The sequence below is a fragment of the Suricata suricatta genome, chromosome 5, assembly GCF_006229205.1.
Source record: "Suricata suricatta isolate VVHF042 chromosome 5, meerkat_22Aug2017_6uvM2_HiC, whole genome shotgun sequence".
Taxonomy (NCBI): Eukaryota; Metazoa; Chordata; class Mammalia; order Carnivora; family Herpestidae; genus Suricata; species Suricata suricatta.
Genome location: NC_043704.1, coordinates 13,436,381 through 13,460,825, shown reverse-complemented (window position 1 = coordinate 13,460,825; position 24,445 = coordinate 13,436,381). Strand labels below are relative to the sequence as shown.

Genomic DNA, 24,445 nt, shown 5'->3' with positions numbered 1-24,445 from the left:
TATTTGTCTGATCAAAGGCAGGGTCTAATTCCCCTCCTTGAAGGTGGGCCTTAGTGACTGCATGACATCTGAAGCTAGGTGGCAGGGCTTCTGCCTGCCTGGCTCCCTCTCTCCTCACCCCAAGCCCCACCCCACAGCCATATTGTGAGGCAGCCAGGCAGCCACATGGAAGACCACATGTAGGTGCTCTGGCCGTGACCCCAGCTGAGGGCCCAGCCAAAGCTGGCAGTGACCGCCAGCTATGCAGGTGAGCAAGCTTGAGATGGCCCCAGACCCCCACCTTCAAGTCACTCTAACACTGGGTGACAGCAAAACAATCGTTCTCATGGAGTCTTGCCCAAATTGCAGACTCATAGGCAAAATAAAAGTTGTCGTTGCTTGAAGCCTGTAGGTTTGGGGGCATTTGCTCATTAGCAACAAATGACCAGAACGTCAGCTTGCAACCAAAAGCACGGCCCACGGTGTGCTCCAGAGAAGATGCTGTGCCACTCTGGCCAGGCAGAGACCCCCCCAGACTCATACCCGGAGTGTGGACCCCACCTTCAGTGCTAGAGCTCCTGCCATGGCTGTCCCCTGAGAGCCAGAGGTCTCCGCTAACCCCTCCCCCAACCAGAACGGCACCGTGTGCATCCCGCTTCCTAGTGTCTGCCAGCCCTAAACCAAACTCTAAGTTGGGGCATTTGACTGGTGGGTCCCACAAACGTGCCCCATTGGTAAAGAAGGCTGGGAAAGCAAATGGCTGGGTGCTTCTAGAGGAAAGCAGAGCCAAGAGATGGAGACTTCTTCAAAGAACAAAAGGGTGCTCAAAGGAGCCCAAGGGCCAAAGCATTCTGTGGATTTCTGTGCCAGGAAGCTCAGACCAGCATTTAACCTGCCCCGGATTCAACGCTGCCTAAGCAGAGGACAGCCACCTCCCAGGACGGTCAGGCAGCATGAGACAGTGTGTGCAAGGACCTGGACACGGGCCTGGTCCCTGGTGCGGGGCCTGCATGCGATGCACCATCAAAACTGGTATTAGTACCAGACCCAGGAACCCACAGCTGACTGGTCTCTGTGATTCTCAGACCACCTCTGGCAGAACAGTTGCAAGCAACATTTTGGTACAAAGCAGATTCTCAGGTCCCGCCTGGGATCTACAAAATCAAGTTGGGGCCACGGAATCAGTATTTAACATGCTCTCCAAGTGATTTCCTGAGCTAGTATTAGAACGTCTCTCCCCAACGTTCATTCGAGCGTTTATTCAACAGCTGACTTCCAACTGTGAGCCCAGGGCCATGCTAAGAGAAGATCTAGCAACCATCCACACGGGGTGGTGGGGAGTGGAAGTTGGTGGCAGAGAAAACAGGTGTTGTGCGACAGAGAAGAGGGAAATGCTGGGCTGGGTTTGCCTCTCCCACAGCAGGCGATGAGTGTCCACAGCAGCCGCCACCAGGTTGAGGTGCAACCACCCGGAGAGCCTGACTCAGTCCCAGGACCAAATTCCGGGGAAAGCAAATCTGATTGGCCCTCCTGGGTCACGTGGTCACCCGTGCCAGAGAGTTCGCCCTCCCCAACTAGCACCGCGTCTGCGCTGTGGCCCGGAAGGTGGGTGGGTGGTTGGAGGTGCGGCAGATCCCTGGACCGTGGGTATTGCAAGTGACATCCCGTTAGCGGAAACGTGAAGAGGCCATTGCAGGTGGAGCAACACGAACGGGTCATGGGACCGAAGTTCAAGCCACTTACGGGCGGGAACAAGAGGTGTTGACAACGGATTGATGTAGTAGAAGGGAAACCGCAGTCAGGCTGGAGGCGCACTGTGGGAAACTTCAGTGGCAGTATTTGCACTTCATCTTCTCAAGTGCCCAGGGGCCAGAAGAGGGTTTGCAGCAAGGGCGACCCGGATCAGGGCTTGTGTCCGGAGGACTGGCCCAGAAGCCCAAGCAGGTGCCCAGCCTGGAGAACTCTGGGAGCAGATGGAATTAGCATTTCTTGAGCACCTACTGGAGACCTGGCCTTCAGCTTGGTACTTAAACATAGTGTCATTTGGTTAAATCCTTACAGCAGCCCTATTGTTAGCCAATTTCACAGACCAGGAAAGCTCTGGACCCCGGGAATCACTGGCCCAAAACGAACCTCAACTTTTGTCCAGTTACCTATCCATGTTACTACATGGCAGAAATGAGGAAGGCTCAAGACATCTAGGCGAGCTGGGGCAGGATGAAATTGGGTGGTAAGAGGGTGGGGTCAGATGACACTTGGGTCCAAGGCGGCAGCCAGAGACTCTAAGCACAGCAGAGTCTAATTCCATGCAGGTGGGTGGCAGTCTTCCTGGTCTATGAGCTTCCCAGGCAGAGACAGGCCCTGCAGCCTTCTGCCTGCACCCGAGCCTTGGCTGGGCCTCCCTGCACTGTCCCCAGGCTGCTCTAAACAGCCCCACTCCTCCCTCTGACCCCACACATTTCTGGGGCTCCCTGGAGTCAGCCTGAGGGTTGGGGGTTATCCCGGGAGTTTTCATCTCATCAATAGAGCCAAATCCCCCCAAGGCCTGAGCAGCTGCCCAAATGCAGGACACCAGGAAGACCAGAGTGAGAAAGGCAGAAGCCAGGTGCCCCAGTCCAAGATCTTACAGATTCAATCTAGGCGGGGGGGGGGACAGATGCAGGAGTCATTTTAGAGGAAGAAGCCCACAGCCGTGTGGCCCACGTAGTGTCCATCAAGAGCCTGCCACACCCAAGGTCCTGATCTAGGCAGGGTTGTGGCCATGTGGAGAGGGAAGGGCTGTGACCTTGGAAGCGTAAGTGCTGGCTGAGAGGGTGACCCGGAAGCCAGACCGCCGGGCTCTGCTGTTGACGACCTGTGTGACCTTGAGCAAGCTCCCTGCCTACTCTGGGCCTCAGCTTCTCTTCTCTGGAATGGGATTACTAGCGCTACGTAATTCACAGCGTTATGTAAGGATCAGACAACTAGAGGTAGAGACCACGACAGCAGGGCTTGCTCCGTGAGCCTTTGTTATTATTTTCTGATGTAGCTCCTTCGTCACCCTGTCTAGTGCTAGCCTTTCCTACCCAGCTGTTATCACTGTATGGCCTTGCTACATCTGGGGAGGGTTCGCTTGCTTGCTGTCTGCGCTCCTTCCTCCCGGGGCTGCAGGCTCATTGTGCGCAGGGAATCTGTTCTGTTGTCACTGCATCTTCAGTGTCGAGAAGAGTGCCTACCTAGCACATAGCAAGCTCTTGGTATGTCCTTGCTTAGCAAATGAATCCAGAGGCTGCTAATATCAGAGGTGAGAGAGGGCCTCGAACAACGTTCATACTAAACGGAATAGAGTAAGGCTCCATAGGAAGGGTATACACAGGCTTTCAAGGAAAGAGAAACAGGGGCGCCGGGGTGGCTCAGACAGTTAAGCGTCCGACTTCTGCTCTTGCGGTTCATGAGTTTGAGCCCCACATCAGGCTCGGTGCTGATAGCTAAGAGCCTGGAGCCTGCTTCGGATTCTGTGTCTCCCTCTCTCTCTGCTCCTCCTCCACTCGTGCTCTGACTCTCAAAAGTAAATAAACATTGGAAAAAAAATTTCCTTAAAAGGAAAGAGAAATCAGTTGAGAGTTCTCAGAAAGGGCTTGGAGGAGGAATGCCTGGGGGAGGAGGAGAGTCTCAAGGGCGAAGGTGGGGTGGAGGGTGTGGCTGGAGAGGGGGCTCCGTGTGAGCAAAGGCCAGGTAGGGAAAGGTGGAGCCTGCTTCCCAGGTGGCCAGTGGTGTCCTTGGGCTGGTCTGCAGATGACCAAGGCAGGGGCCAAATGACAAAGGCTGGCTGTGACAAGCTGTCAGTGTGCACTTCCGAGGGTCCCAGGAGGATTCAGTGCAGGCGGCCCCACTCAGCGGCATCTGGCCTGACCCTTCCCTGGGGCTTGCTTGTGTTGGGAACGATCCACGGTCCACACTCATGGTTGAAAAGATCCCAGTGGCTTCATGTCTTTTTTTTTTTTTTTTAAGAATGTAGAAGCTGGGTTTTCAATTCTGAATCTGAAGACAGAGAACATATCCCACCTTTAGGGCACAGTGGTGGTTCCCCAAACATGATGCAGCTTTGGGACAGATAAGCCTTCTTCCCACAATGCCCAAGGGCACAGTGCACCCAAAGAGTTTAAGTTCTGCGTGACCCCTCAAAGGAAACTGCCTTCTCATAGGAGCACGTGGGGAACAGAGTGGCAGCAACTAGCATGTGTGTTTTCTCCTATGTGTGGGTAGAAAAGCCCAACTCTGTCCCTTCTGCACATATTTACCCAAAAAAGGACTCAACATCGTCTATTTACAAGGCGGTACCAGTTTCCTAGCCCCGGAACTGATGTTTTGTGGTTCACAGGGTAGAAAAGATGCCCTTTTCATGGGTGTGTTTAATATCAAACAAGCAGTGAAAGTTAAAATAATTACCTGAGAACAATTGTCTATGTTTCTGTCATCTAATTAGGTAATCTGCCCAGGTGTTTAGCACCAAGGCCTCTATGCTTTAATTGGAAAAAGTCAAGGACAGAAACTAATTAGCAGCATTAATCCAAACCAGAAGTCTAATGATATTAACCACAAATCAGCATTGCAATCAGGAACCTTTATTCTCAAACATTTTCAAAGTGGGGGAGGAGGAGAAGAAACGAAGTCATTTGAGCATCAGAATACCGACCTCTAACCACCAATTCCAAGCACCCTCGATCCACTCTCTCTAAGAAACTGAAAGAATTGTGATTGACGACAAGGCAGTGGAGAATTATAAGTGAATGAAGACCTCATCCATACCCTTGTTTCAGGCGAGACAGAATTAAATACCATCTTCGGTTCAACAGCACTCAGTTCTGTTCATACATTGACCCCCACCTCCCTCCTGAGTCCCTTCACTCAGGTTAGAAATAAGAATCCACATGTGGCCAAAACTTTCAGAGGGCAAAGAGATTTTTATGATCTTTTTTTCAGTTTACTTATTTTAGAGAGAGAGGAAGAGTGAGCAGGAGAGGGGCAGAGAGAGAAAGATAGAAAGGAGAGAGAGAATCCCAAACAGGCTCCCTACTGCCAGCATAGAGCCCGATGCAGAGCTCGGACGTGCAAACTGTGAGATCATTACCTGAGCTGAAATCAAGAATCAGATATTTAACCGATTGAGCCACGCAGGTGCCCCAATTTTTATAATCTTAAACTCTCCTAAAATTTCCCTTTCATTCATTTCTGTTTTCATTTCGGTGTGAGAGAAAAATAACCAAATTCTTCAAGAAAAATCCCTAATTCCAAAACAGCTAATGGACTACGGGGTCTATCGAAAGAACCACTGGATTGTTTTTATTATGGATCTCTTCTGCTTACATCGTGGTCTCTTTTCCGGAATTTATTTCCTGTGGCATTTTTCTTAGGAGACCTGCTGGTTTGAAAACATAGGGAGAAGGGCGCCTGGATGGCTCAGTCGGTTGAGTGTCCGGCTTCGGCTCAGGTCATGATCTTGCAGTTCGTGGGTTCGAGCCCCGCGTCAGGCTCTGTGCTGACAGCTAGGCCAGAGCTGGAGCCTGCTTCAGATTCTGTGTTTCCCTCTCTCTCAAACCCTCCCCTGCTCATGCTGTCTCTCTCTCTCTCAAAAATAAAATTAAAAAAAAAAACCACAGGGAGAGACAGTTTTGATTTGTTTTTTTTTATCAGCTAACATAAAATGACCTTAGAAAAAATTTAGATTCCTAGCACCCTGACATTTTAAGTGATTAATTAGCTAAAAACTCAACTGTATGAAAAGCTCTATTGGGGATTGGGCTGAAGACAAAAGAGGTCCCTGTCCAAGAATTAGGAAATTCAAACGCAGTCCTTATTTGTTGCAACGGGGGAGCGTTTTTCCATCCCTCCTTGTCTCTGTCGAAGACTTGGGTTTAGTTCGTATCGCTAGCCAGATCCTTCGAGGTTAGCGCCAAAGAACTCAAACATGGACCCCCGCCCCCCACCCGGGGGGAAAGAACTTGAACTGCCATTCCTCCTCTGACATTCTGCTTCTTGTTCCCCACCTTCATTTCTACTGCCACCCCTCCTCTGTGCAACCCCAGAGTAGACAAAATTTTTTAAAGAAAAACCTAACTTTTGAAGAGTAAAATCTAGGGAGTTCCATAATTCAGTATCTGCCTTTTAGAAGTGTAAAAAAAAAAAAAAAAAGAACGAAAGAAAGAAAAAAGAAAAGAAGAAAAAAGATGTTCGCCGTCTTTCCCTATAGAACGTAAATGGCTCTCTGCTTCATGAAAACATCCCTGTGCCCCAAGCATCGGCCCTCTAGAGGTTGTGGCTTAGAAACCGGGGTGTAAATAAAACCTGTGGAGAAGGTGATCAGCTGCTTCGGGAGGGGCCCCTGTCTTGTTTGGTTTTTTTTTTTTCAGCCTCTCTTTGTTTGACACACGCTAGGCTTTTTCCAAGCTAAACTATCAAACACAGCTCACGCACGCTGAAGGGTTAAAATAATGCGGGTCATTACGGGGCTATTCCCGAGGACCAGGAGCAGATACCCACAGCCGACTCGCTGCAGCTGTTAGGAGGCCCAATTGCCATCCACCAGGGAATTTGCTTATTTCTATATCACAGTCTCCCACCTTGATAAAAAAGAAAAAACACACCCATTTCATTTGGACCGTGTACTAAGAATAATTGCCACCAATATTGATTGGTCCTGGGGGACCCGGCTGAATGTAAAAATGGCAGACTGTGAAATCCCAGCTGACGTAGCCTCACGGAGCTTGCTGCTTATTTGTGACATGTTCCTATGTTTAAACTTATCTGTGAAAACTGAGAAATTAATATCCTCATGTTGAGGACAATATGGTGACACACCCGGCTGAAACACATGGTTATTTTTGTTCTGTTCTTGACGCCGGTGTCTGCCTGCGTGCACGCCGCGGCCGATCCTTCTGGGGAAGAAGCCCCCGTCTGCTTGTTTCCTATTTATATTCAGGATTCGAGCAAATGCCTGAGGTTGTTCACTTTCTTTTGCTGCACGTTTTGCTTCAGCGGGGTTTTCGCCTAGAAAGGCTCTCGTGGTGGCCTCTGGCTCGGGTGTAGGTGTTCTGCTGCTGTGTTAAGTTCTCCTTCAGCATGCCGCTAAGGAAGGAGGCTGGACACAAGACGTTTCCTGACAGGTGCATTCTGTGAAAAACAGAGGAAAGTGCTAGAATCTTAACCCCTAACTCCATGGGACTAAGTTGCAAGGTTCAAGCAGGATGAGGATGGAACTTTCAAATGTTTCTGTGATGAGTCACAGCTAAATAAGAAATCCTGCTCATTTGTTCTGGAATCAGGCAGAGATGTGCTTTTAAGCCCACGTGAAAAAATATAAATGGAAATTTCAGGGTCTCGGGGACTGTTACCATGACACAGAAAAAAAACCGCGGGGAACTGTGGCACTCTGCTGTCTGTTTGTCCAGCGGCTCTTTGTTTCATGTCATTATCATGGTCGTTGCAAGATCTCTTCCTTCCTCTCTATTCGGTTGTCCCTCCCTTCCTCATATCGTGCACAAATTAAATGATCTGAGCAACACGGCTTTGTAAAAACACCAGCATATAGAGAAAAACTGGAAATATGCACTGAAATTCCCAAAGGTCCTCTCCACCTACTATACGATTACCTGTGATTTTAATTGTCTTCTTTTTGCTTATTTCTGTGTCTTCAATTTCCTACATTGTCTATGTATCATGACTACAATAAGAGAACAATCGTTTAAAAAAAAAGCAACAAATAGCATCAGGTCTGCAATTCACGTGCAAATTGCATGTAATTTCACTTTACATCATTCAATGCGACAAGTATATTTATAAACAAAATATTCCCATCAATCTTCCGACTTACAAATTATATTCAAAAACTTGCTTTTATGTTAAATGCTTTCAAATTCACCCTGATTTATCCCAATGAGTAATGAAAATGTAGCTGTTCCTTCTTGTTTTTATTTACTTATTGGCCGATTGGCTGGTCGGTTGGTCGGTTTCATTTGATCGTTGGTGGTAGGATTTCCTGTTCGCTTTTACTGAGCGTTTTACTTTATTGTTATCCTGATGTTTCTAACAAAGGGTCCCAGTTGTACAAATCCAAGTGCTAACTAATGAGTAGGAAAGCCTGTAGAATGTGAAAAATGTAAATGCAAGACACACACACACACACACACACACACACACACACACACGGTAGGTACAATTTATTTCACGATCCCAAATTTGGAAAATAGTTTTTGTTAAATTGCAAACCAAGCCGGCAAATGTACCTGTAGTGCATTAGAGAATAGCAGAAAAGTCTACATTCACTTACATCTCCAGTAGCACCACCAATTCATGGAAATAACAACTTAATTTCTTCTCATATAGGCCTTCTTACTTTGAAAATAGAGCATAAGAAACCAAGATAACATAGATTCCTAACTATTTGGGAAAAGCTGCTGGCTTTTCAACTCCAGAGGGAGTTGAGAATCAACGTATTGAAAACTATTTTGAAGCTGATTATATAATGTTGGTGTTATTTGTACAAAATATTTCTGCAGAAGCTGTGCTATGGTAGTTTGGTGCCCCACCCCTGGCCCCAGGAAACTGTCACATTTGCGGTTCCAGACCTGCAGACTCATTGTGACAGGCTGACAAGTCAGGATGCCAAGAGGAAGGGCTGTTCCTACACTCAGCTGTAACCCCTCATTGGCGGGGCTTGCTTGCCCGAAATGTAGCTCAAGTTTGTTTTTATTGGGTATTACTGATTATTTAACCTGTGAAGGCAGGTGTCCGGAAGTACAAAAGAGAGGAGCCAGCAAAGTAACCCCTCAGGTTATCTTCTCTGAGTCAGGTGGTCTGTTTACAGTCATCATTCCCTAATTAGAAAACACAAATCTTCAAGTTCTAGAACCTTCCGTTGGAGTCTGGACTCCCGTAGAGGTAATTAGCAAAAAGCAATGTAACACTGTTTTTACTTCTGCAGCCACATCCCTGCCAATTGGTATGGCCTTTTAAAAATAAATAAATAAATAAATAAATAAATAAATAAATAAATAAATAAGACAGAGAAGGATGAAGAGGAGGAGGATTTCCCCTTATTTAAATTTGGAAGGTTAATGGCTTGACTGAGCACAGACTCACTGATGTTCCGCCAAAGACTCTTCTAGGAAGAGGGGGGAGGGGCTGCCCATCCCACATCAGAAACAGCACTTGGACAACTGCAGACAGTGCACAGTGTTGAGGTTGCCTGCAAAATAAATGATGGCTTTCTCCTGGACACAGGAGACAGACAAAGGAATGATTAGCATTTCTTTTTTCCAGGGGCTGATCTATGATATATTCGCAATGCAGTGGGCACCTTGGTGTGTTCTGAGATGTTTTCTACTCGAAAAGACTTTCTTAGGAGTATGTAGTTCAGGAAATTCTAGCCTGACTCACCTGACTTACAGAAGACAGGTTCAGGACAGCTACATCCAGGCGCCCCAAGATCACAGACAGCCACTGTGTCCCAGTGCCCCTGCGAGAAAGGAAATGGTGATTCTGCTGAGAAAGCCATCTCCACCCATGGCCTGCTTCAGTGCCATTGGTCACCCGGAGACCCGCTGGGTAAATTAACACCCAGTTAAATTAGAACTCCAGATGAATAATGTAATTGCCTAGTTATAAATGTGTCCCAAATATTAAAACATTATACTGTACGGGCGCCTGGGTGGCTCATTCAGTTAAGCATCCGACTTCAGCTCAGGTCATGATCTTATGATTGTGAATTCAAGTGCAAGGCCGGCTACGGATCCTCTGTCTCCCTCTCTCTCCTGCCCCTCCTCTGCTTGCACTCACTCGCCCTCCCTCAAAAACAAACATAAAAACAAACAAAAAATTGTACTATAATTTAGTACATGAACTGTGTTCCAGGACATATTCTAAATTGTCTACACTTATAATATTACACAAAGTCTATTTTGCCAAAATCTTGTTTATTGTTGATCTGAAATGCAACATCAAGTTCAAATACAAAAATATAGGGTGTCCTGTATTTTTATTTGCTAAATCAGCATCCTTGGCATATAGGGACTTCAGAGGGGGGGGTATGGCCCGGGACCTCCACTTGGCCCCTCTTCCACTTCCTATACACCTCCCTGCTCAGAGTCCCCCCACTGAAGAGGCCTTCCCTAACCATCCATGCACCACCTCACCCCTACCCACTTTCACCCCCTCAGCCTGCCTGACTCCTTTCCATAGCATATCACTGTATGACACACTATGTATTCTAAATAAGTCAAGTTTAGGGGCACGTGGGTGGCTCAGTCAGTTAAGCCTCCAACTTCAGCTCAATCATGACCTAACAGTTTGTGGGTTCGAGCCCCGCACTGGGCTCTGTGCTGACAGCCCAGAGCCTGGAGTCTGCTTCAGATTCCGTGTCTCCCTCTCTCTCTGCCCCTCCCCAGCTCACGTTCTGTCTCTCTCTCTCTCTCTCTCAAAAAAATAAATAAGTAAACATTAAAAAATTTTAAGTAAGTAAAATCTATTTCCCATGAGTTCCACGAGGCCAAGGACTTTCATTTTTACTCTCAGCCCTTAGACGAATACCTCAGTGAGCATCTGTGGAATTGCGTGACTAACACTGACCACGTGGGCAAAAGCAAAACTCTGACATGAAAGCAGAGATTGAACTCAGGGAGATTTGTGCAGCTGCATGGCTCGCCCAATAGATCCCTCGGTCAATCCTCCCCGGGTGCTCACGGGAGCACCGCTCACCTGCTGATCCCACAGGCCCAAGCTGGGCCCGAGATCCTGCATTCCTCACCAGCTCCCGTGGAAAAGGGAGTGTTTAAGAGACCACAGATAAAGGTAAAAATAAAGAGATCACAACCCAAAGATTCCACAATTCTGTCACATCAGAGGAAGGTACCAAGGGGCAGGGAATCTAAGTTACTTGATAAACAGTATTTTTCAGAAAATAGAAATCCAGTCATCCTGAATCTAGAAGGCCCATATTTTAGAAACTGACTATTCTTTTTTTTTTAATGTTTTTTATGTCTTTTATTTATTTTTGAGAGACAGAGAGACAGTGTGAGCAGGGGAGGGTCAGACAGAGAGGGAGACAGCAGGCTCCAAGCTCTGAGCTAGCTGTCAGCACAGAGCCCGATGCAGGGCTCGAACCCACGAACAGTGAGATCATGACCTGAGCCGAAGCCGGTTGCTTAACCGACTGAGCCACCCAGGCGCCCCAGAAACTGACTATTCTTATTAAAACTCCCTTAGCTTGAAGGGGGAAAAAAAAACAAACGAATACAATAATAATAAAAATTACTTCTCCACGCTGAAGACAAGAAACGGTACTGTTATGGCGGATATGATTTAATCAGTGGCGCAAGAAAAGCAGTAACAGGTGCCATGGGCAGAGGTGGCGTGCCTGCCTTTTTTGGTGGCCTTGAATTCTGTATGACAGGTTCCAAACGCCTGGAGGACCCTCAGTGACCACACCTTGACAGTGCCCACCACGAGAGTGTAGGCCACTTTCCTCACTTCTATGCCCAGAAAGTAAGCAAAAAAAAAAAAAAAGAAAGTTATTTTCTCAGAAGAAACTTTCTAAAAGGTTGAATTCAGAGTCTGCACATGCCTGTGGGAGTGTGGAAACGGACCTGTGAAATCTACTCCCTAATATGCTCCATTTTCTATGAATTAGAAAAGGAGCTGAAAGTAACTACCATGGCCTAATTTTCATTGTCTGGCTGCTATCTATGAACACAGCATAGTAAATTTTTAAATAATTTACATGCTGTCTCAATTGTGATAATTTAAACAGGACTCATGCTGGGTGCCTGGGTGGCTCAGTCAGTTAAGCGGCCAACTTCGGCTCAAGTCATGATCTCATGGTTCGTGGGTTCAAGCCCTGCATCGGGTTCTGTGCTGACAGCCCAGAACCTGGAGCCTGCTTCAGATTCTGTGTCTCCCTCTCTCTCTGCCCCTCCCCCACTCATGCTCTGTTTCTGTTTCAATAATAAATAAACATAAAAAAATTTTTTAAACAATAACTCATGCTTACCGACATTTCGAAAAAAAGCCAGAATAGAATAAATTTCCACCCATACCCACTATTTTTCTTCTTTTTAAAGTATGGAAAAGAAAAAGAAATCATCTGTTCAGCACAGATATATACAAATGCTTCTTATAATAAAAACCAAAACAGAGGCGCCTGGGTGGCTCAGTTGGTTGAGACTCTAACTCTTATTCCTGCTCAGGTCATGATCCTAGGGTCATGGAATCAAGCCCCACATCAGGCTCTGTGCTGAGCATGGGGCCTGCTCAAGATTCTCTCTCTCCCTCTACCCTTCCCAACCCTTCTCTTTAAAAAGGGGCGTGGCACCTGGGTGGCTCAGTGGGTTAAGCACCTGACTTGATTTTGGCTCAGGTCATGATCTCCTGGTTTGTGGGACTGAGCCCCACATCGGGCACTGTGCTGATAGCTTGGAGCTTGCTTGGGATTCTCTTCCTTTCTCTCTGCCCCTTCCCTCTTGTGCACATGCCCATGCACTAGAGTGCTCTCACTCCCTCTCTCTCTCAAAATAAATAAACATTAAAAAAATTAAATATAAAAAATAAACGGATAGCTTAAATCTGGCCTGTGATTAGGAATAACAGGCATTTAAATTTCAATGACAATTTAATTCTTTGGAAATACAATCGAAAGTTTATAATCTGGGAGACCCATGTTTAGCGTCACCTCTGTGGTTTGGCTTCAGGAAAGAGTCATACATCTCTGGGTCTCAGTTTCCTTGTCTAGAAAGTGAGAGAATGGTGGGGCGCCTGGGTGGCTCGGTCGGTTGAGGGTCCAACTTTGGCTCAGGTCATGAGTTCACAGTTCGTGGGTTCAGACCCTGCATCGCGCTTGATGCTATCAGCGCAGAGCCTGTTTCAGATCCTCTGTCCCGCTCTCTCTCTCTCTCTCCCTTGCTTGCACTCTCTCTCTCTCAAAAACAAACTTTTTGAAAAAAGAGAATTGAGCCACGTTACACTCATCCTTTAAAGCGCAAGCATCCACAGGCTGGTCTTCCTTGAGAAACAGCGCCACCTTCAGGTCACAATAACCATAGCAGAGCTGTTGTGGCATTGCTTCTCCAGCAGACGAGGTATTTGCCAGATTCACAGAAACGCGTCCCCCTCATGTCCTCTGGGACTTGGTCACACATTTGTGAGTCTGCCAGCTAGGTTAAGATCAATGTGTACGAACATGGAGCCAAGCTGAGCTAACTGGCCCACAGGGGACAGATGCATGACCGTGGTCTAATTATAGCCCCCGGCCAACAGAGCTAACCCACAGAACAATTCCTGGTGACAGGAAAGGAAGTGAGGAACCTACTAGACTAACTGAAGCCTATCAAACAATGATAACCATTTCAACAATTCCACCTGAGACAGTTTCCACCTGTTCTTAGTAAGATATCATTGGGAGACAGTTCTTGGATACTTTCACTAAGGAAAATTACAGAACAGATTCTTTAAGCAAATAACATTTTTTCCACACAGCATATATTGGTTGAGCCATTTACCACTCAATGCCCTCAATGCCAGCACAGTGCTGAGGTCTCTCACAGAAGTATTTTTATTGAATTCCCACAACAGTCTTTGCCAAGACAGGAATTAAGATCCACATATTTCAACACAAGGAAATTGAGAGTCAGAGAGACCCAGAATGATGGTTCTGGCCTGCAAGCGTGAATACTATACAGACACACACACATTTGCACGGTCTTCTGAGTAGGGATGGATTTCGGTCAGCCAAGAAGATGACAACACCTGCCCGTTTTCAAGAGCTCATATATCAGCACAGTGTCTTCTGACCGTTGCAACCAGCAGATTGGAAGCCAAGGCCGTCTGAGAACATGGTTTATTTCTTTGAAGTGTGAAGGGTATGCAGAAACCGGCCATGTCTTTGCCAGCCACCCTCAGCTGCAGGGTACCAAGCCACTGTTGGGTGAGGCCCAGTAGAAGGTGTGATATGGTGATTTGTTACTAAGTATCACCATTTTGAAATGAGGACACTTCTAAGAAATAGAGTAGAGAGCATTTAAGATCGTCCCTCGGATAACATGCCATCACTCCCTAGATTCCAGAGGTTTTCCCGGTTGGGCAAAGACACAGAGCAAGTGCTAGCCCAGGGAATGCCACATATCTGGAAATAAGTGCCCTGGGCATCACTGAGGAAAGAGGTGGAGAGCCACTGCTCAATGCCAAGGTGCTCTGGTCTGCAGAACTCACACTTTCCTAGACTCCCAGATGCCTACATGGTTTTAGTGGGAAGATCAATTTTCTCTGTAGCATCCACGAAACAGCACACTGGGCACATAAATATTTGCCGATGCATTAAGAGAAAAGTATGGTCTCCATGCAGAAAACAGGAATGATACTAGCTGGGGGGCCAGACGTATTTGAGATGACAGCTGAGTTACTTTAGGATGGAGTCCAAAGAAAGAGCCTGGCTGTGGGGGGAAATGGGAGGAAGTGTCTATGAACTTTGGATTCTGGGTAGAAGTCAGAAAAGACCCAGATGGCTGAAGACACCAGAATTGGCTTGACCCTTCGGGGAAGGAAAAGCTAAGATCTGACCTCTGAACCACGAGGCAGATGCCAGAAAACAAAAAAATAATATATTGTGTAAGCGAGGAATTTCTCAATTTTAAGTACAGTATCTTCTCATACTCAGGAAATTATATTTCGTGGGGTTGAGTGATGACCAAGTAGTTGTAGCCTAAGTAGAAGTTGAGAAAGAAAGGCCTGACCCTGGCTACCCAGTTTGTGCATGTAATCAGATTTGGGAGGGTTAGTTCCCTACTGGCTCAGAAGTCAAGGCTAAGAAGGAGGAAATAAAGAGGAGGAAGCCAGCCTGGCCTGGACTGGTCACGCCACAAAGACAACCACCGAGCATGAAAGGGAGCGGAAAAGTAGAAATCTCTACACGGCAGGCGTTCCTGGAAAAAGTACTGTGCACCGAATTTCAAGAATGGGCGTCGTGGCTTAGCGAATCCTGGCTGGAGCCGGGTGAGGCCCCTCTCCAGACCCAGCAGTGACGGCAGATCCACATCCATTGTCAACGGTCCATGCCATCCACGTTTCTTACCCTGCTAGCCTTCTCTTCTCCTCTCCAGCTCACCTTCGAGGACCCCTGCCTCCTTTTTACGATTACTGATCCGCAGGCGGCTAGGACAACAGAGAATCAGTGACATCTCCCGAAGGGGCGAAATCAGTGGATGGAAACCGGTTGTCCCTGAACAGGGGGACTAGGAACAGGCGAAGAGGAGGAAGGACGGGTATCTATGGGGAGCAGCTGGTGACTCGCAAAGAGGCTTTAGCTCTTTCGGTTCCTTGAATGAGCCCCGCTTCGGGACCTGCCCGCCCACAAGGCCACTTGGGCAAGTGAAGGAAAGATGTGCCCTTTGAACCAGGGCAGCCCAGTTATGGGCTTGGCGTGAAAACGATGCCTTCATGGGAATTGGGTAAAATAGCCGCCAGGTTGCACTTGAGCCCCCGTGCACCGCCACCCCCCACCCCGCCCCGTTCCGCTGGCGCACGCTTCCTGGGGCTGCGCGGCCTTCCCGGAGTGCTCCCCCGCACCACCCGCTTCAAGTTCCACCTTACGGGGGACTGACTCAGGTAAGCCTTCCCAGCCTCTCCCAGCTGAACTTGCTCGTTTTTCACTCTCACGTCACCCCGTACTCCTTAATTAGCCTCATCACAATCACAGCACTTGTGGAATTGTCTTTCTCTGATGAGTGTGTAAGCTCCTAGAGAGGAGGGTGTGTGTCCCCCGTGCTCATTGCCAGAAGCCCCGTGCATGCCAGACACAGGCGATACAACTCAGCAAATGCTTCGGAAGACGTGCATGATGGAATGAATGGAAGGTTCAACGTAGGAGTCATAAGAAGCTGCCTTATCCTTCTAAAGGGAATTCTTGACCCCACCCCAGCTCCGTGCAGCCCGGACACGACAGGACAGTCCCTATATCACATGCTGGGCTCTCTATCAGGCTAGGTCCTCTTATGGCTTATGGAAGCCGAGGCCCAACGTGTCAGCCTCTTTTGCATTTGCACCCCTACTTTTCTCACATGCATCCAGATGACATGAACTCTGTGCACCTTACAGAAACGTGCGTCCCCAGACTGGATAAGAGAAGAAAACTCCTCACACCATAGAGGCCATCTAGAACAGTCGAGGGACTACCCAGAGTTGGAATACACAGCTCTCGGTGTTTTCATTTCATGGTATCAGATCACCTTTGGCTCAGTTGGAAAACCTTCATTGGGGTACCTCTTAGGTGCGTCAAGCACAATTCTAGCAGCTGATTTTTCCATTCTCGAGAGAGAGCTTTTCAGAGCCCAAGTGGTGCGGATAGCTTGTGTTTCACACGCTAGCCCGGGCTGAGGGTGCTGGAAAGCCTGACATCCTACTGAGCTACACCAGACTTGGTCCACGATGTGGGAGTGTGGTTAACAGCATTAATCTGATTGGCACCCCTGCGTGGCTCCGTCAGTTAAGCTTAAGGGAATGGGCGTCCAACTTTGGCTCAGGCTATGATCTCACAGTTCGTGGGTTCGAGCCCTGTGTGGGGCTGTGTGCTGACAGCTCAGAGCCTGGACCCTGCTTCAGATTCTGTGTCTCCCTCTCTCTCTGCCCCTCCCCACTCGCACTCTGTGTCTCTCTCAAAAATAAAATAAAACATTTTTAAAATGTTAAAAAAATAAAAATAAATAACATTAATCCGATTTACAAAGGATGTGTGTTGAACAACCACAAACCCAACAGGACAGTGATTTCCTGCTTACAAAAGGGTACTTGCCTGTGGGCTATTGTGGGAGCACTAGACTAGGTTAGAGATCTGCATAGGTTTTTTTTTTTTTAAGTTTATTCATTTATTTTTGAGAGAGAGAGAGAGAGCATGTGGGGGAGGGATACGGAGAGAGAGAGAGAGATAGAATCCCCAAGCAGGCCCCATGCTATCAGCATAGAGCCTGAAGTGGGCATCGAACTCACAACTATGAGATCATGACCTGAGCCGAAATCAAGAGTCAGTGGATCAGCCAAGTGAGCTACCCAGGTGCCCCCAGAGATCTGCAGTTATATAAGGAGGCATGAAGAAACTATATTTATATTATTTCAAGCTGATCTTCAGCCTGCCGCCCAGGGCCAAGCAGTCCCTCCCCCAAGGCCTCCCCCCTCCTCCTCACAGCCCAGCCTCCTCTGCTTGGCACAGTAGGGAGCCACCCCAGTTGCTGTATATTTTTAATTCTGTACCATGGAAACAGGAAATTCATTGTTTTCAGGGCATTTGGCCTGTAACATGAAGACCCAGCAGAGGGAGCCATTTCCTAGCATAAAAGTTGCTACGAAACAAGATGGCCGCCGCATTGGGGTCGCCATAACAAAGTGCCACAGACTTAGAGGTGTAAACAACAGGAACTGGAAACATATTGTCTCTCACCGTTTGGAAGCCAGAAGCCTGAAATCAAGGTGTCAGAGGGTTGATTTCTTCTGAGGCCTCTCTCCTTGGCCTGCAGATAGCCACCTTCCCTCCGTCTTACCTGGTCTTCCCTCTGTGCGGCCTGTCCCAACTTCTTCTTATAAGGACACGGGTCATTTTGAATTGGGACCCACCCTAATTACATCATTTTACCTTAATTACCTCTTTAAGGCCCTCTTTCAATTACAGTCCATTGTAAGACACTGGGGGTGAGGAGTTCAACATGGATTTGGCGGGGAGGGGGGATACAATTCAGCCTGGAATAGCGGATGGGGGTCTGGAGTTAGGGGGGTCTGGAGCTGATGGCCAGGAAGGAATTCTTGAGATACCTTTGGTGCAAAAGAGGGTGATTTTATTAAAGCCTGGGGGAAAGACCCATGGGCAGAAAGAGCTGCACTGGGGTCGTGAAGAGTGACTGGTGATATACTATGGAGTTTGGGGAGGTAAAGGCAAAAGAGAAACCTCCAGAAGGACAAGGACTCTTACATCCTGGAGGCCTTGCTATTTTCAAGCTAAGGTTGTTTTTCCTCAAGTTAAGGCGTGCATTATGACAGCAGGGAGGGGCGCTTGGGTGGCTCAGTCTGTTAAGCATCCCACCCTTGATTTGGGCTCAGATCCTGATCACACAGTGTGTGAGTCTGAGTCCCGCCTCAGGCTCTGCACTGACCGTGCAAGGCCTGCTTGGAATTCTCTCTCTCCCTCTCCCTCTGCCCCTCCCCTGCTCTCTCTCTCTCTCTCTCTCTCTCTCTCTCTCTCAAAAACTAAATAGCAACAGCAAAAAAAAAAAAAGATAGTAGGAAGTTCCTGGAGAAATGTTCTACTCTGTATTTGCCTCAAGTATCTGTCAATGGGCTGCAGGCTCTAGAGAAATTTAATTTTACCTTCCAGTTCCATCTTTGTTCCCCCACATCACTATTGGTGGGAGAGGGTGATGTTGGGTCTCCAGGAAACTGAGTCTATAGGTTTCTGAAGATCAGGCTATAAATGCCAAAACATGGAAAGAGCCTAAGTGCCCATCACCTGATGAATGGATCAAGAAGAAGTGGTATATATATATACAATGGAGTACTACATGGCCATGAGAAAGAATGAAATATGGCCATTTGTAGGAAAGTGGATGGACCTCGAGGGTGTCATGCTAAGCGAAATAAGTCAGGCAGAGAAGGGCAGATACCATAGGTTTGCACTCATAGGTCTAACAGGAGAACAGAAGAAACCTAATGAAGGACCAGGGGGAGGGGAAGAGGGAAAGAGAATTGGGGAGAGAGAGGGATGCAAAACTTGAGAGACTACTGAATACTGAAAATGAACTGAGGGCTGAAGGGGGAGGGGGGAAAGAGGTGGTGGTGATGGTGGAGGGCACTTAAGGGGAAGAGCACTGGGTGTTGTATGGAAACCAATTTGACAATAAACTATTTTTTAAAAAAAGATCAGATTATTAATAAGAGATGTTTTTTCTTCTTGTAATTTACTAAGACATTTGTAAACTAACGGAGACTCCTGTCCTGTTAACATTTGTTTCCCCCTTTCCTTTTTCTTGGACCAAGAGTACCTGAGGACGTCACACAGATCCCATTGTTGTGGGGGAGGGGGGCGGGGTTGTTAGTTGGTGCTTTGCCTCTTCATCACAGTCACCCTGTTTTCAAATTTGTTACCTTTTAAAAAGCTGCATATTTTGAAGCGTTTCTCCAGTTTCCTAAACGTTCACTCACCTGTACTGTTTTTAACTCCCGTGATGGTAAACACATGGTTCCAAGGTCTTCGTCAACCGCCATACTGGCACACATCAATGGTTTGCTCAGATGGACAGGAAGCACAGATGCAGCCACCTCTAGGTAAAGTTGTGCAAGTTCACATATCTTAAGACACAGAAGGAAGTCAGTGAGGCCAGGACACAAGCAGGGTGGCTGGCAGCCACGGACAGAGGCCACCTCAGGTCCCTGAGCACCGAATGGGAGGTTGCAAACGATGCTACCCCCGGCATCAGCAAATCCAGGCTCAATCTTCTTGATTTCCCCTTCTCTTCCTGCAGCTTCATTCGCTCGAGGCTGGGGCAGCTCTGCTGCTCAGCTGGCCTGGAGTTGCACGGGGCAACCTCGTGGGCCTGGTGTGCCAGATCGGTCCTTCACTTAGATAATAGCAATCTGACCAAGAGGTGCTCCCTGCTCCCCAGACAGATCCAATCTAGTACACCCCTGACTCTGAGCCTCAGAGCTGGACAAGGGCAGTTAGAGGTGTCTTGGAGGGTCATACCCAACAGTCTGAAAATGTGGTCTGCCCAATCTGAAGGGTTGTCTCGACGATGAACAAAAGCCTCGGGACACCTGGGTGGCTGATAGCTTTTCTGTTTTCTGTTTTCTTCACAGTCTATTTAAGCTATCCTCATTGAATGCCTTCCACGACATGGTTAGAGAGGGCTCTGGAGCCAGACCCCAAAGTTAGAATCCTGGATTCACACTTACTGGGTGACGTTGAGCAAGTTGCTTGTCCTCTCTGGGCCTGTGTTTTCTCACCTATAAAGTGGGGAAAGAAAGTATAAGTATAGGTTTTCTCACCTATAAAGTGGGGCGTCTGGGTGGCTCAGTCGGTTGAGCGTCCAGCTTCGGCTCAGGTCATGATCTCTCGGTTCCTGAGTTGGAGCCCTGCATCAGGCTCTGTGCTGACAGCTAGCACAGAGCCTGGACCCTGTTTTCGAATTCTGTATGTGTGTGTCTCTCTCTGACCCTCCCCTGCTCATGCTGGCTATCTCTCTCTCTCTCTCAAAAAATAAATAAAACTTTTAAAAAATAAAATAAAGTGGGGCAAGTGCTAACCCTGCCCCTCAGGGTCGGTGTGAGCACGGTACTCAGTACGTGGGAAGCACGCAGAGGCACCAGCATGGAGGAGGGGGAGGCTGTGCGGGAGGGGGGCGGGGAGCGGGGCACGCGGTGAGCCAGGGAACCAGCCCAGGGCAAGCAAGCCCTCAGCACATCATAGTGCTGGGACTGTGGGAGTGCAGGGTGCTGTGGCCATTCCAGGGGGTCCCTGGCCCACATTTGGGAAGCAGAATGCTTCCTGGAGGAAGGGACAGCTAAGCAGGGTCCATAAAGGGAAGGAGGAGCCAGAAAAGAGGAAGTTGAAGGGTCTTTGGGGGACAGGGAACAGCGTTTGCTTGCACACTCCCACGGGGAGGAGGAAAAACGGAGGTCAAGGGCGGACACTAATTTAGCCTAGCCGTGCAGGGCTGAGAACGGGATGGGGAGTGGCCCAAGGACTGGAGCAGGAAGCAGGGACAAGACCAGGTCCCTTGACCCACGGAGGAGTCTGCATTTCATTAGAGGATGATGGGAGCCCCAAACCCCGGGGACAGGAGCCCAGGGACGGCGTGTGCATGTTAGCAAATGGGGCCGGCTGCCGTGTGGAAAGTGAGTGTGAGCGCGGGGTTCGGTACTTCCCACGTTTGCCTGTGACCCACAGGGAGCGAAGCGGCGCCACAACCATCTTTGTCTTTAAGAAAAATAACACGATACAGCATTACCGATGCCGAAATAGGGGCTTTGCAAGGGGCCAGTGACGTGCAAGCTTCCTAGCCTCGGGATAAAGCCACATCTGATTACACCAGGTGCGCCCACACCACGGACACACGCACGCGCCACGCATGCACACGCCATGCATGCACACGCCACATGTGCACACACCACCTGCACACACGCCCCACACATGCACACACACACACACACACACACACCATACACCACACACTACACACCACATGCATACACATACTACACACCGCATACCATGCACACCATCCATGACACATATACTATACCACCCACACCACACACACACACTACATACCACACACATGCCACAACCACACACACACACACACTACAGACCACACGTACCACACAACACACACACCACATACACATATACCTCACACATACTACACACCACATACACACACACCATCCACCACACACACCACGTACACACATACACACGCCACATACCTCACATACCATTCACCACACCCATACTACTCCACACATACATACACACACATACCACACACCACACATACACACACACCATTCACCACGCACAACCTACACCACACACAACCACAATACACACACACATCACACACCACACACACTACACCACCCATACCACACACACACATGCCACACACACCACTCACCACACCACACTCACACTCACACACACACCACATACACCACATGCAATACACACACGTGAAACAGGTCAATATTTATCATTATGTACTATGTGCTGTGCTATTTTCAATTCTCCTTTTTTTCTTCTATTCCATTTCATTCCATCTTTCCCTGAGGCTGTCTGAGACTCACTGAAGTGATTCCATGACCTGCTGGTAAGTCCCACGCTGCAGTCCGGAAGACGCTGGCTTAGCAGGAGGTGCGGGGAGCCCCCAGGCGGCTGCCAAGTGGGGCTTTGAAGCAGAGCGGCCGCAGGGGGGTGTGCCCTGGGCACAGGTGGCGTCCCAGCCCAGACTGCGGCTGGGACACACAGCCGCCTCCCCGTGTAGGAATGCGGGGACGCGGGCCTCGAAGCCTGCCAGGACAGCTGGAAGGAAAGGGCTCCTCGCTGCATGGCTAATCTGACCATAAGAAGATTCGTTTTGAATGACCCTTCTGCTTACAGTAGCCTTGGGTTTCCTGCGCTTCCCTCCAAATCAGTGTTTTCCCAGCTGCAGCTTGGAGCCTATTGGTGGGTCATGAAATCACTTTAGTGAGTCTCATACAGCATTAAAGAGAAAGAAGGAATTGAACGGAATAGAATAGAATAGAATAGAATAGAATAGAATAGGATAGGATAGGATAGGATAGAATAGAATAGAATAGAATAGAATAGAATAGAATAGAATAGAATAGAATAGAATAGGCAGAGCACGTAGTAAGGATAAATACTGACTTATCTGGTGGATGTGTGCATGCATGCGTGCACTGTGTGTAACATTTACTTCAAACCAGCCATTAAATAAGCAAACCTGTAAATGCAGGGCAGAGAAAATCAATCATGTCCAGTGACTCAGACACAGAAATCTACAGAATGGAGCAACCCAAGAAACTCCAGACTGAAAAACACAGAAAAGCTCCGGCCCCCACAGACGGTGCCTGACTCTGCCAGCTGATGACTCAGTGAGGGCTGAGCCGTGTCCTCACTTGGCCAGCTTCTCTTTCCTCACGAATGCTCAGTCCAGCTGGCCTTCCCCCTGCTTCCAGCAGGCCCAGGGAGGAAGGGACCAGCACTGGAGTGACTCACCCCATGACAAGTCACCTCAGAAGCCCTCAGGCCAAGATCATTCTTTGCTTTTCCACTCAGACACTGCTGCCAGCCCTGGATCAGTGCTCAAAACGTGTGGGAACCCGTGTCAGGAATTTCCCACAAAGTTGCATCTTGGTCCCTGGTGTGTCAAGAGTTTCTAGAGAAATAGTGACATTACTGGACTGCTCAGCACTAGTTGGACTTGTGTCTTAAAAGCAAAAGAAAAAAACAATACTTTCTCAACTAAAAATCATGACCAGGAGTCTTAATTTGATAGTTTTTCTGATTTATATGAAACTTAACAAAGTTGGAGTCTACATAAGTGTGTTTTTTGTGTATTACCTTCATGAGAAAGAATATTTCTTTTTCTTATTTTTTATTTTTTAATGTTATTTTTGTTAATTTTTGAGAGAGAGAGAGACAGTGCGAGCAGGGGAGGGTCAGAGGGAGAAGGAGATACAGAATCCGAAGACAAGCTCCAGGCTCTGAGCTAGCTGTCAGCACAGAGCCCAACACAGGGCTCGAACCCATGAACTGTGAGATCACAACCTGAGTTGAAGCCGGACGATTAACCAATTGAGCCACCCAGGAGCCCCTGACATTTCTTAATGGTGCTATGCTAGAGAAATCCGGAATGTGGAGCCAACATATGTGGACATATGTACGTGCACACGCGTAAGAATGCACACGGAGCCCCCCTTGCTGTCTTCACCCCTATTTCTCCACCACCTCCCCTGACTTGCACCTCTCGCCCACACTCCGCTGAGCCAGCATCGCTAAGATCCTCACTGATCTCCAGGCTCTAAAATGCAACGGACACACCTCGGCTCCCTACTTGACACCTTGACAGCGCTCAGTACAATCTCTTTCCGTCATCTTCTAAAAGCACTTGCTTCTCTCAGCTTCCCCCTGACGCCACGCACTCTGGGCGTTTCTTCCGTCTCTCTGGTCACTGCTCAGCTCCCTTCGCCGGCTCCTCTTCCTCTACAAAACCTCAATGTGCGCATTCAGTGCTGGGTCCTTTTCTCTTTTTGTTCCATATATTCCGTCTGGGCAGCAAGCTGGCATGGGGAGGTGGCGTGAGGGCGGCTTGGGCTTGTTGTGGTGACGGAGCGGAGGCTGCCTTAGCAGCATTTAGTGGGTGGGGGCCAGAAGCCAAACAGAGAGCAATATTACCAAGAATTCTCCACCTCCGAGTCCACAGCTCACCCCCTGCTGAGAAAGACCGAAGCCACATCCGGCCCATGGATTCAGTCACCGTCTGGGGCCTCCGACTCTCTAGCCAGACTTCTGGTGGCTCTTTTAGACACACATACGTGCCACGTGGCATGGGTGTGTGTGTGTGTGTGTGTGTGTGTGTGCGTATGTATGTGGTCAATGGTGTGGGGGGGGCGTGCATGTACAGTGAGTGGTGAATGTGTGTCGGTGTGTGTGGGTGAGTGATGTGTGTGTGCAATGAGCGGTGGTGGTGTGGTGTGTATATGTGTGTGAGTGGTGTGAGTGTGTAGTGAGTGCTGTGTATGTACGTTAGTGAGTAATGTGTGTGTGTGAGTGGTGTGAGTGTGTAGTGAGTGCTGTGTATGTACGTTAGTGAGTAGTGTGTGTGTGTGTGAGTGTGTGAGTGGTGTGAGTGTGTAGTGAGTGCTGTGTATGTACGTTAGTGAGTAATGTGTGTGTGTG

At 48.3% G+C, this 24,445-nt stretch overlaps 1 long non-coding RNA gene across 7 annotated transcripts in view; it reads right to left on the bottom strand.

Moving 5' to 3' along the window:
- Nucleotides 1–5,628: 5,628 nt before the first annotated feature.
- The window catches only part of LOC115291546, a 29,752-nt gene continuing 10,935 nt past the window's right edge, over nucleotides 5,629–24,445 (bottom strand). For 3 of the 7 annotated variants that reach the window (XR_003908519.1, XR_003908521.1, XR_003908523.1), the window contains exons 3-6: nucleotides 19,933–19,983; nucleotides 19,183–19,329; nucleotides 7,608–9,472; nucleotides 5,629–7,128 (exon numbers count right to left, since the gene is read on the bottom strand). This is a non-coding gene — a long non-coding RNA (uncharacterized LOC115291546). Of the gene's footprint in view, nucleotides 7,129–7,607; nucleotides 9,473–19,182; nucleotides 19,330–19,932; nucleotides 19,984–23,587; nucleotides 23,932–24,445 lie in introns of those variants that run through there. The other 4 variants (XR_003908526.1, XR_003908520.1, XR_003908525.1 and 1 more) reach the window with 4 other exon arrangements.